Raw genomic sequence first — 11,272 nt, 5'->3', positions numbered from 1 at the left:
AACCTTGCTCAAATACAGGTATTCAAAAGCATGCAACTAAAGTGTCAAAATGCCAACTGTTGATATCGAATTATAAGTGCTAAAATGTATAATGCAGTCATCAAGTCAGTGGGGGTGCTACTACAAGCACCGTAATTGCTCCATATGCCTGTGCAATGTGCATCATGCCACCGGTGCCTTGACCCTCCGTGTCCCCCTGCCACTAGGCCAGCAGTTGTAAAAACAAGGAAATATCGAGGCTGAGTACCACAAAAGGAAATACACCAAACACAGGCTATAAAGATTCACAGATCTTTAATACTGCGCAGTTACAAAGAAACACAGATCTGATACAAATAGCTATCTGGCTCTCAACACCCCGCAATGAGTACTAGCCTGTCAGAGTGAGGAGGGAGAGTGCTGGACATCTAAACATTCACGTTTTTTATACAATTCTTACAATATTGTCCAGCCCCTCTACATGTTAATAATCTGCAGTCTAGAGTTCGTGCCGAGTTCACATACAGCTTATACAATAATATGCAGACGAATTACATGAGTTTGCATTTCCATCAAGTTACAATGGCAATGTATATTCTTGGATCCAGCAGTAAGCCTTAGTCTATATCCCTTCACAATGTAGTTCAGCCTGTGTCCACGCTTGGCGTTTGCACAACATTGTCGCTGATGTGTATTTGTGGATGAGGCTTGTTAGTGCAGATAATCCTAGGACAGCAGTTCATACTCAGTACAAGGTCTCATTACCTAGTCTAAACAGTCAGCCCTCGGACAGTCTAACCATTAACAGAACTCAAAGGTTGGGAGGCTTGGTTGTAAGTTAGAAACACAGGCCACCATTTTAGAACAGAGAATCATACGAACAGAAATCAAAATGGCGGATGATTCTAAAATGGCGGCAAAGTCGATCTAAAATCGGAACTTTGCAACACGGTTTTCTTCGCAGAGCGACTAGGCTTAGGCCAATATAAATCAAAAGGAGGCATAATGTGATTTCCGTTTAACACAGTGACCTACCTCCATGATGAAGGTCCTTTCCTCCCACCACATGGACATCACCCAGAGGCAGACTTGCAGGCAGCAGAGCCCGGCGCCCCTGGCCACCCTGCCACCACCGGCCCCGCTGCTCGAGCCTAACCTCGGCCATCTCTCCCCACAGCATTGGCGAGGGCCTCACATCCCAAGCAAGTGAGAGTTCCCCAGCCGCAGCTGCTCCCTCCAGCACTCCTTCCGTCCAGCAGATACCCCTTGCACCAGCACCCCCAGCAGCTCGTTCCAGCCCCAGTGCCAGTCCCAGGAACTGTCTCTCTGCCAACAAGATGCCACTGGAGGTTGGCATTACCGGGAGCATCTGAGGAGACTCCACTTTACCAGAATCTGTGTTTAGATTGAGCCAAACCCGACCTTATAATACATTCATGAACTACATGGAATGAAACCTATGAATTGTCCAGACACACGTTTTCCTGCGCCTTGGATTGCTGCTTCCCACAAGCCTAGCTGAGTGTGTCACTCTTGAAAGGAAGAAGCCCCTCCTTGAAGTGAGACTGTGGACACTGAGGCAATGCTGCAGCAGAGGGATAACCAGAGACTGCTGCGCTGCGGCCGCTTTCGGCAGCATAAAGAACTGAATATTTGTGAAAAGTAAAGTGAAAATGTTTCTGAAATAGCAGTTGCCTTCATCACCATCATTGACTGGGGCGTGTGCACTGCCGTCTCTGCCCCACAAGGCCACACCTCTCTCTATTAACAGCTAATCACTGGGAGGGAGCAGGCCAGGGTGAGCCAGCCCCAGCCCCGCCCAGCCTTGCTGCTCCCTCCCAGTGTTTTGCTGCTGGTGCCATGGTGTTGCAGGATGGCGGGGCCGCAAATGAGCTGTGAGTTATGTAACTTCCAGATCCTTTGTAACTTATGCATCCGGTGACGGTGAGTCCCTGGGGGCCAAAGTCCGGCTCCGGCGTGCGCTTCAGGAACCGGCCCCCAGGGCCTCGTCATTATTTTGGCACGGCCATGGGCCGAATGGCTGACGGATCAATCCGACCCTGCCTGGAGTCGGTTCAGTTCTCCCTGCCCAAGCCCTGCAGTAGGCTTGTGCAATAATCTAGGCGTGACCCAAGGATGGCGCGGGTCAAATTGGCCCAGCTGCTCGGGTTGAGAAAAGGATGGATTATAGATAAAAGCTTGAGATACTAAGATGAGCATTAAACAAGATGGCTAACATGAGCTTTCATACTCAACTCTTGATCCAGGATAACACCTAAGGTCTTGACTTTTGGTAGTGTTTTTAGAAAGCCTTCAGCCACTTTGAAGGAATGGTATGCTGGATCCAAATTACAAAGCCTATATGAGGTGCCCACAATCATGATTTCAGTTTTTGAATTGTTCAACGTAAAGCCATTGAAAAGCACCCACCTATGTATGTGGTTATGGATGGAATTGATTGTTATGGAGTCATCCACATAAATACCCCTAAGGGAAATAAGGCACTATGGGGGTCATTCCGAGGTTGGAGGTAAGGAATTACCTTATTCCGAGTTCCCTTTGCGGGTCCTTCCTTACCTCCTGCTTTTAGCAGGAGTAAAGTACGGGACCCGCAAAGGTACTTCGGAGGTAATTACGGTACCGTAATTTACGGTGCCGTAATTACCTCCTTCCCCATTCTCATTGAGCCCTATGGGGCAGAAATGGGAATGGCGAAGGGCAAAAGGTGAATGGGGAATTACCGGTCCCTCCAACCCTGTAATGGACCGGTAATTACTCCATTCACCATGCCGGATTTGGGACGGTTTCGGAGGCAACCATGGAGCTAATTACTCCACGGTTAGCTCCAAACCCGGAATGAGGCCCTATGTGTCATCTGCATCGTTTGCATAAATTACACCTTTGGAATCCAACATTTCAAACAAAGGTAATGTAAAAAATATTGAACAGCGCTGGGGACATACATGAACCTTGCGGGACACTGCATGGGAGAACAAAAACGTTCTGCCATCGCTTCTTCAGAATAAACTCTGGCCATTCGATCAGACATGAAAGATAGAACCCAGCTCGGAGCTTCATGAGACAAAGCGTAGATCCTTTAAGACTGTTGAATGATGTGGCATGATCAACCAGATTAAATGCCGCTGTCACGTCCAGATGATAAAATGTTTGTTTTCAGATCCAGCAAAGGGAATTCCGTACTATGAGGACTTCTCAACCCTGTCTGTTTAGGGCCTAGGATGTTATAACGGCCCAGGAAATCTTGGATTTGTTGGTGAGCAATTTTGTACAGAATTTTCAAAAGGAATGGCGTGTTGGTTTTCGGGCGATAGTCGCCAGACAGGGTTGGATCCAAGGAGGTTTTTATAGCATTGGGGTAATCGATGCATGTTTAATGGAAGTGGGAACATGGCTTTCCATAAACTATAGATTGACAAACTTGGCAATCATATTGGCAATAAGGCTAGCATAAGATTTAACAATGGCTGCTTGGCAAATATCACCCTTACAATTGGTTGGCTTTAATTTTTCCAATGTTTTTAATACTACAACATCCTTCACGTCAGAAAAAACGAAGTGAGGTGGAAGTGCAGTTTGTTTATCTGTGCTCAATGCGGGAGTATTATGTTTCATGGAATTCAAATTGGCGGCTATCTCAATTTTGATATTCTTAACCTTTACGCACAAAGTGTTTAGAATGCCCCACACCACTTAGCATCTTTCGTGATCGAAGAGAAGGTGGGCTTGTGTCCACTAGTTCTTTTAGGGTCTTGAACATCTCCCTTACGTTTGACAAGGTACCCTTAATCCTCTTCTCATAGAACAGTTTCTTCTCCTCACAGCCAATTTATGGGTGTTGACTGGTGATTTGTAGCAATCCTTATCCCCCAGAGAGAGGGATTTCTGACATTTCTTAAACACCTTATCATTTAGGCATTTTATTTTATGGATGTCTGAGGAATACCATTATTTAGATGGTTTAGTCTTTACCAGTCTTTGTTTAAGTGGTGCCAAGTTATTAACTGCCAAAGACATCATGTTGTTGTAAGCTGATGCAAGTGTAGACGTAGAGTTAAAGCTAGAGGGATTGTCCACTACGGGAGCAAAGAAAGGGCGCATAGAGGAAGGAGTCAGTTTGCGCAGATTGTGACACAAGATATTCACTGGGACGGTCTCTATTCCTCAGGAGGCATTATCTGGGTAGTTGAAAAAAATTAAGAAATGGTCAGACCACAGACATGGATTTATTTTAATATTGTCCACTATTAACCCATGGGGGCCTACCAAATCCAGGCTACGAGCACTAGTATATGAAGGTTTTTTAATGTGTTGAACACATTTCAGACCCTCCATGGTGTATTTTAGGTACTTCAAGTTAGGGTGATCAGACGTTCAGGTTTTGCCAGGACTGTCCCAGAATAGCTCCTCCTCCTCCCGTGAGTTTTTAAAAATGTAATAACCCTGTCCCGATTTTTGGGGAAGGGAGGTTAACCAAGACCACCATCCCAGCTTGACAGCAGAGAATGTTAAACTTGTCACGCACTGCAACAATTAGAAAGCAAATCATCATAAAGGCTTCACCATTTTGCTGTATCACTGAAGCCCTGGGCTCAAGCTACCAATATCTCAGGTTGAAGCGGCATGCATTAACTGACTGTGCTACATAGACAATTAAATCAGTCCATAGCAAGCCGGTATATCAGAGCAAAAGCTCCTTTGTTATTAATATACTGCCATTCAGTGTCAAAAACATACACTTTATATGCAGGAACAGTGCTGGTAAATTTGTGGGTTCATTTGGGGTGGGGTGAGTGTGATGAGGGACTCCCGCACAGCATTCCTACTTCAACTGATGTGAATTGTGATTGGGCAGCGCAGCCAGCAGGGCCAGTGAGGGACACCAGACACAAATATTCTTTGGAAGGCATTAGGCCGCATTTATTATTACATCTCTTACATCATCAAAATGGGACAGACCATGACATCATCAACTATTACCTCATCAACTATGTCATCATTACATCATTACTGACGTCATCATTAAGTACTTGAGTGTGGGGGGGTGGCAGTGGCCATCAACCTCTCATGCTACAGGATGGGCCTGAGGGAAATATGTGACCCCCTAAACCGACCAGACCCTCACCCTCTTGCACATACCGGCGAGGTCCGCTCTATCAGCCTCAGCCCTCACACCTCACTGTTCCTTGCCGAACCTAGGACCATAACCTGAATTAAGCCCTAAATCTCCCTTCCCATGCTTCCAGTGATGCAAATGGTTGAGACCATAGCTCAGTACAATACATTGTGCTCCAACCTACTGCCACAGGGCCACTGGCCTACCAACCAGGGACAGCCCCCCATCCTAAACAGTATTTATGCCTTTAACACGAGACAAACTACGGCCAATCACCCTGACCTCCAACCCAATACACCGAGATCGCCATCAGACCCACATAATCTCTACCCTGATGCAACCCCCACCTATGGTACGCCCCCTGCGGGGCCCTTCAGTCGTATCTACCTATATAAACAAATTTGCACCCATTCTTCAGTTGCACGTGACAGAAGCCACCAGGAATTCTTGGATGCGCCCATTGGATTGGGCCGACCACTGTATTCCTCTTCAAACCACTGTCAGACATTCCGCCCCGCCCTCTGAAGCAGTTCCCTTGTTTGCACTGCGGCAAATACACCGGCCATGATGGCTGGGGTTCTTCCCCCAGCTGTTAGGTGTCATCTACAGATATAAAAACAAGATAGGTTAAACACATGCCATCTCAAATACCAGACCAACCAACCCAGAGACCTAGCCAGCTATGGAGCTGGGCGCACTCGCCAAAAACCCTCTGACCGTCCCGGAATAGCTGGGGGCGCACCACCAGACCGCACCTCTGACATGTCCAAACAAAGGCCTATTTTTATTAATTTATTTATTTGTAAAGCGCTGAAAGCCTACGGGCATCAGAGCGCTGACAAGAAGACAGGACAACAAATAGTGATAAACAGGACACAAGTAGATTGACCGATTTCCTCAAAAGATTTAGCCTGTTCCGCTGAGTTAATTGAAAAGTAATGTTTTCAATTTTTTACGGAATGAAATGTAGTTGGACTCGAGCTTCAGTGAGTTGGGAAGTACGTTCCATTTTTTTATACTTAGAGTCGGAAAAGCTTTTCCAAGTCCATGCTGCTTTTTTGTTGTATGTGTTTGTAGTTGGCCTGTATTAGAGGATCTGAGCAGCCTAGTTGGGGCATACCAGTTGAAATGTTTCTTAAGGTAGGCTGGCGCATTGCCGTATAGGCAGCGGTGAACCATCGTGAGAGATTTAAACGTGATTCTTTCTTTCATGGCCAACCAGTGGAGGGCCTTCCTTTCACCAGTGATGTGTTCCCTCCAAGTTCTTCCTGTGATGGTCCTGATGGCGTTATTTTGAATCACTTGACATTTCTTCACGCAGTTGCTGTTTGCTCCTAGAAGTAGGGCATTACCATAATCCAATCTGGATAGTATTGTGGCCCTAGTGATGGTCATGCTATTCTTTTGGCCTAGCATGACGGCCATCCCTCAAACCATACCTGAGGAGCCTTCCAAGCCCAGGCTGCCACCAGTGGCCCCATAATCCCTGTAGCCTGACCTCCACCGACTCCCACCTGCCCGAGGTCCCCCAGTCTTTCTCGAAGTGGGACCACCACACATATGGCTCCGGACAACAGTGCTGCTACCCCGGGGGGAGGCACTTATCTATCACGTGAGCCCTCCCCCATGAACCCACAATGGACGGTTTGATGTAATTTCATTGCAGGATGTTTTTTCGCTGGGTTTTTTACCGCGATTTTTTTTCTCGAAAAACCCCATCTAATTTTTTTCAACATTATTTTTGGGGAGGTCCCCCCTCGCAAACGCAGACTTTTTCTGAAAATTAAGATGTTTTTTTTTGGAAAAAAATGTGCGGTAAAAAACCCAGCAAGAAAACATCCCGCGACGAAAGGACGTCGTACCCAATGGACACACTTGTCTTTCAGTATGGGCATAGCCCCAGATGAAGTGTGGGATCCACACACCCGCCACCCTTTTGAGAAACAATACCCACGGTTCCCACATACCCTCTGCCTGTTTTCAGTGCCCTCATGTCCTGTCCTCCAGGCCCCTGCAGACCCTACCTGTCAAAGGCCCTCCAGCCCTGCCTGAAGATGGGACCTCCAATCAAGATTGGCTCTGGACTCCAGGACTGCCACTGGGGGGCAAACTTTTACCACAACCAACCCCCAATAACCACAATCGAGCCCCTGTCACTTAGCCTGGGCCAGTAACCATCCAAAAGGTGTGGCCTTTTGTAATGGTACTCGGCACACTCCAAGAGCCACGACACCCGGGGAGCCCCTAGATGCTCTGCCTGTGTCCCTTGCCTTCGAATCCCGATCTCCCTGCCCGTGCAGTCCCTACCTCCCCAAAGCCATCCAGCTCCGCTTGAAGTGTGACCTCCACCAAATGGCTGCAGACACCAGAACTGCTGCTACGGGGCAAGCCTCCCTCCACAGCTCCCAAAACACAGAACTGAAAGAAAAATGTACGCGCAAATGCCCAACAGAAAGGTGAGCCCCCAGCCACGCCTTCTTGAGAAACGATACCTAGAGGAACCCACAGACCCTCAGCCGTATCCCGCTCCCCCAGATCTTGATCTCCCGGCCCCTTCAGGACCTAATTTCCTTGAAGCCCCGTCCCTGCTCACAGTGAGACCTTGCACACAAATGGCTCCGGACACCAGGACTGCCACCAGACCATGGCAAGCACCTGTCACAAAAAACCCTGTGAAACCACAACTGCAAAAACCTGCCATTAAGTATGGGCACATGCCCAGCCAAAGGTTGTGTCCCCCTACCCCGCCTCCACCCCTTGGGAAACTATACCTGGGCAGCCTACAGAAGTAGTATGGGACAAAGCCTGGCACAAAGGTGAGCTCCCTCCACACCTCCTATGAAATGATACCTAGAGGCGCCAACAGTCTCTTGGCCTGCGTCCACCACCTCCGGATCCCGCTCTCTCAGTCCCCGCAGACCCAAAATGTTTTGAAGCCCGGCGTCCCTGCTTACAGTGGGACCTTCTACACCATTGGTTCTGGACACCAGGATTGCTGCCAAGGGGCAAGCATCTATCACAAAAACCTTGTGAAGCCACAACTGCAAAAAACCTGCCATTTAGTATTGGCATATGCCCAGCCAAAGGGTGTGGCCCACTATGTACCACAACCCCTTGGGAATCTATACCCGGGCATCCCACAGACGTAATATGGGCCAAAGCCCAGGCAGAAAGGTTAGCCCTCGCCACACTTCCTGAGAGACGATACCTAGAGGAGCCCACAGACCCTTGACCTGAGTCCAGTGTCCCCGGATCCCGCTCTCCCGGCACCCGCAGACATCAACTGTCCCGAAGCCCCCATCCCTGCTCTCAGTGGGACCTTCCACACCAATGGCTCCAGACACCAAGACTGGCTCCAGGAGGCAAGCATCTATTACCACAAACCCAGCGAAACCACAACTGGAAAAAACACCTGCCATTTTGTATGGGCACATGGCCCGCAGAAGGGTGTGGCCCCCTCTCACCACAACCCCCTGGGAAACCATGTCCAGGAGGCCCTCAGACCATCAGCCCAGATCCAGCACCTTTGGATCCCGATCCCCCGCCCCTACCGAACCTAGCTGCCCAAAGCCCTCCAGCCTTGCTCATGTAGGGACCCCCACCCAACAGTGGCTCCAGACACCAAGACTGTTGCTTCGGGGCAGGCCTCTAAAAAACAAGCCCCATAAATAACCACTACCAAACTTGACACTAAGCATGGGCGACGTCTTGCGATAAATCCATACTTAGAATGAAAAGATGACTGATAACAGCATCGAGAAACCCGCAGAAGGTCAACATCAACCCCTGTGCACACACCCCTTATCTATGAAGGATCTCACCAGCTAACTCCAGACATTGATCCGTAACCAGAGAGGGCCGGCCAGGCCTCTTCTCCCACATCTACCCCACTGATTGTAATCTGTTAGTGCGCTTGCTACCACTATTATTAAACACCTTGGATACCGAGCCCCACAACCAGACTATCTAACTCCAAAAGCTCCCACCAATAGACTGTCAACGCTTAAAATAGGGGAACCAATTCCAGATCGGGACCATCATACTTCCCACCTGCAGCATGAGTCCCGCAACCTGACTATCCACACCAAGTGCTCGGCTTGCAGCCATAGATGGTCAATGCTGCGTCTTGGCTAACTAATTCCAGAGGACGACCGCATTACTTCTAATCCTGCCGCTAATGGCTTTGCCTAGTGTTGGTGAATACATATTCCGTCCAATTGCACCACTGATATCACATTTCCTCAAAGAAAACTGTGCCTTGTGTACATCCAAAAAACCTCCAGAACAATCATTTCCAAAAGGAAAACAATTGCCATTTTTTAACCACGACCACTCTGTCCCAATCGCTCCACTAAATGCGAATAAAGCCTACACTAGCCCCCTTCTCATCTTGCAGAAACACCTCGCAATTCCGTAGTTTAACATCCAAAACATTTATTAGAGCAACAAAACCAGCAATCAATTCTCACATCAATTCCTCTGGGTCCTGTGCATACCATGAGTAAAAGATGGCCTGGTAACCATCCGCAACGTTACCACTCAAGGCCCTCATGCCCGCCTGTCCATGTTAAGCCGAGCGTGATATATGTTTCCTGGGCTGTAGACAACGTGTCATAATCTATGCTGGAAAAGGAATTCTGTGGTGCTTGCCACACTATGAAGGCGATGCAATACCTCTCAGCAGCGCTTTCTAGTACTCCTGTACGAAAACACAGGTGCTACAAAGAGCTCATAACAGCAATAGTACATTAGGGCTGCACCTGGTCCCGGCCCACCGGAACAGCTGCCGAGTAAGGTGACATTGAAGATTGAAGCTCTTTACGAATGGACTCCTTAAAAAACCTAAACATACTTGCACCCAAAAACCCAGGTTCTTACGTTGCACATGCAACACTGCAACTGCAAAGCTATATTGGGCTTTCCTTCTGTCTTCACTAACCAAGCCCAAAGAGCCACTATTGCAAATCCCAATGAGGACCTATGCATGGCAGTGGAGCACAGTATAAAAACACCTAAATCAATACCCTGAACCTATGCATAAAAATTGCAATAAAGGATCCTTCCCACTGGAAGGCTTAGAATCCATGCTCCTGTGCGAGAGAATCTACCGAGAGTAGGCCAGTAGCCCGGAACAACCCAGATCTTGCCAAATCCTCCTAGAAGCCATCCTCTAAGGTAACAAATGCCTCGAGCCCAATCTCCCTTGGCAATGAAAGCTCCCCTCGTTAGCTTTATCTGCACGGCACACATGCAACACACCTAAGCTTTCGCCATCACGGCTCCTGCTATCCCATCCCACCCTACACACATTTACAATTGGGCCTCCGCCACAGATAATAGTCCTGCCAAATGGACTTCAAGACCTCTTATCTAAATTCAAGGGATAACATAACATTAATATCATGGATGCATATACTGCTTAAATACAGTTTCGTACAGTTTTTATGCGAGGTATGACTACCCATCGGCACCACACCACACACATGCAACACATGTACTAGGTGAGCTGTAAAATCCTGACCGTTCCAATTTCCCACCAAAGTGCAGTCGCCATTCACCTTGCACTGCACGCCAACCCATGCACCCTAACGTGTATTCCAAATAATCTGATGTGCAGAACACTGCTACTTCTTAAAGCTAGGACAGCGCACCTAAGAATACCATGAGACAAGAACTAGAACTAGAAATAATACGAGGCTTACTTTAATGCTAGCAATCTGTTACGAAAACTAAGGAGACCAGAATGGCCGCGCCAAACATGAACCTAGGCAATTTGTGCAAATCCCCATTCAATCGGCAGACGCTGCTTCCTCCGTCTAAATTTGACAGGATAAATGGGGCATCTTAATAGAATTGCACTGGAGTAGACAAGGAGGGGCACCACTTATACGCAACACATTTCCCTAGTGCATACATGCCAACCCGAGCAAACTAGAATTAACAAAACGTGGTTGGTGAGCGCAGTCCAATGCAGAAATCTCAGTGCTGCAACCCCCCCATGCCATATTCCGAGCAATCCGTAAGCGATCCAGTTCCCCCAACCAAAACCGTGACAGGTGAACCAACGCGGCACCTGCAAGCCCTTGCTAAATTGAGCCCTACAACACCGGGACCACAGAATGCTCCATTGAAGAAAACCCCAAACCCCGGACACTCAGG

Source organism: Ambystoma mexicanum, chromosome 8 (genome assembly GCF_040938575.1).
Source record: "Ambystoma mexicanum isolate Mex_15411 chromosome 8, UKY_AmexF1_1, whole genome shotgun sequence".
In the NCBI taxonomy this organism is placed as follows: Eukaryota; Metazoa; Chordata; class Amphibia; order Caudata; family Ambystomatidae; genus Ambystoma; species Ambystoma mexicanum.
The sequence above is the reverse complement of the archived record's forward strand: the minus strand, read 5'-3'. Positions refer to the sequence as shown.